Source organism: Tamandua tetradactyla, chromosome 3 (genome assembly GCF_023851605.1).
Source record: "Tamandua tetradactyla isolate mTamTet1 chromosome 3, mTamTet1.pri, whole genome shotgun sequence".
Lineage (NCBI taxonomy): Eukaryota > Metazoa > Chordata > Mammalia > Pilosa > Myrmecophagidae > Tamandua > Tamandua tetradactyla.
The window spans coordinates 78,799,161-78,801,474 of record NC_135329.1 but is presented as its reverse complement, the minus strand read 5'-3'; the positions used below and the strand labels follow the sequence as shown (position 1 = coordinate 78,801,474).

Sequence of the window (2,314 nt, the reverse complement as noted above, 5' to 3'; positions counted from 1 at the left end):
AAGTTTTTTGGCTATTTCTATAATGGCACAATGTTCGTTATTAACAAGATCATCCCAGAGGAAGTGGATTAAGATGTTATGTAAAAATAGAAATAATTTACTGAAGCATCTCTGACAATCTGATTTATAAGGCAGCAAACAATATGTAACATTGAACAAATATTTCTTTATTCACAAATACAAAATAGAAATTTTGGAACACGTAAGTTATTTAAGCAAACTTACTTTTTTTGTGATTTATCAGTTTGGTTCTTATTTAAGTTTTTGGCTTTTTTTCCTTATGGCACAATGTTTATTACTAACAAGATCATTTCAGAGGAAGTAGATTAAGACATAATTTAAGAATAAGGATAATTTACTGAAATGTCTCTGACAATCTGGTTCATTAGGCAGCAAGAAATATATAATATTGAACAAATATTTCTTTATTCACAAATGAAAAATGGAAATTTAGAACACATAGGTTATTTAAGTGAACTTATGTTTTTGTGTAATTTTTGGAAATGTAAAAATACCTTGGATTATTAAGCAAGATATACATGCATAGTTTATTGAATTTAGTTTAAGCATTTAAAAAATATTTATAAGGAATCAAAAGCATAGAAAATACATTATGTTCACTCAGAGGTCAAAAATAATAAAAATAAAATAACAAAACAAAAACTTAAAAATAAAACAAAATTAAAAACCTTTCAGGAAAATGTAAACTTTATATATAAACACAAAGTATGCATTGACTATTTCTACCAATAAATAGTGCAACAAATAAAAAAAAAATTAAACAAATCAGGTGTATTGACATTACAGTGCATAAGTGAGTCAGCTTTCCACCCTAGATTAGGTATGATCTGAGAGGCAGAGAATCTGTCAATAGGAAAGACTTTTAGTTCATAATTTTCTGTATTAAGCTGACACTCATCTTTCTCTGATAAAAGAAATGTTGCCTTGACATTCAACTTTTCTGTGAACTAGAAATAAATATCAACCACAACCTTATATATAACTGTATGTTTTTTGCACAAAATGACCCTATCATTTTGATTTATGTATCAATTTATTCAAAACACGAGTGAGTTAGTAAATGAACCCTCAAGTCATCCTTTGATTTCTGATGTAATTTTAATACTCCATAACTTTTTCATGGCATTTTTCACTTCTGCATTTCTTAGTGTGTAGATGAGTGGATTGCAAAAGGGTATTCCAATGGTATAGAATATTGCTACTATCTTGTCCATGGGTAACGTGGTCGGGGGATGAGTATACATGAATGCGCACGGACCAAAGGATAAGACGATGACAATGATGTGGGAGGTAGAAGTTGATAAGGCTTTTTTCTTCCCTTCTGCATGGTGGTTTCTCAGAGAATGCAAAATGTCAATGTATGAGATCATCAGAAACAAGAAACTGCTTGAGCAAATGGCCCTGATATTGGAAACAAGCAGTAGGTTGATCACATAAGTGTCCATACAGGCAAGTTTCCACAAGGGCTGTAAATCACAGCAATAATGATCAATCACGTTGGGTCCACAGAAAGGCAATCTCAAGGTCAGGGCAACCTGAGCCATAGAATGTGTGAAAGACCCTATCCAAGCAAGAAGAATCAAGATGATGCAGATCTGCCTGCTCATGACGGTTGTGGAGCGTAAGGGCTTACAGATGGCCACATACCGATCAACAGCCGTGAAGATGAGGGCAAAGATCTCCATGCAGCCAAATAAATGCAGTGCAAAGACTTGAGTCAGGCATTCATTGTAGGACAGGATTTTCCTAGAAGTCAGAACATCCACAAGTAGTCCAGGGGCTGTGGAAGTTGAAAAGCAGATATTGGCAAAGGGCAAAAAAATAGGAAGAAGTACATGGGGCTCCCAAGTGTCTGGTTGAACTCAATGGTCACAATAATGAGCAAATTCCCCACCGCTATTCCCACATAGAAAACTAAGATGATTAAAAACACCGTTTTCTGGTCAAAGGATCCTGTGTCAATCCTAACAGTATGAATTCAGTTACACTGTTATTTTACTGCATTGTTTCAATTTGGGGAAAGTACTGGTTAGAAATAGTTAATCTGCATGGAGAAAAGAAATAATTTTATAAATGAGCACATTTGTAGCCTGAATAAAAGCTTGATAATTGAACTTCCTCCCTTAACAATGGATAATCACTTATCCATCTGTATTGATCTTTTCTGAATGAATTCCAATTCATAAAACTTAGTCAAACTATTGACTCTTTAGACATAATAAACTTTACATTTTGGATTTGCCACAAGTATATAATTTCCTGATCTGAATGGCTATCTTTAGTTTTCTGAAAT

At 33.3% G+C, this 2,314-nt stretch overlaps 1 pseudogene; it reads right to left on the bottom strand.

Moving 5' to 3' along the window:
• Positions 1-1,094: 1,094 nt before the first annotated feature.
• LOC143676174 (olfactory receptor 4C11-like) lies at positions 1,095-2,025 on the bottom strand (annotated as a pseudogene).
• Positions 2,026-2,314: the final 289 nt, after the last annotated feature.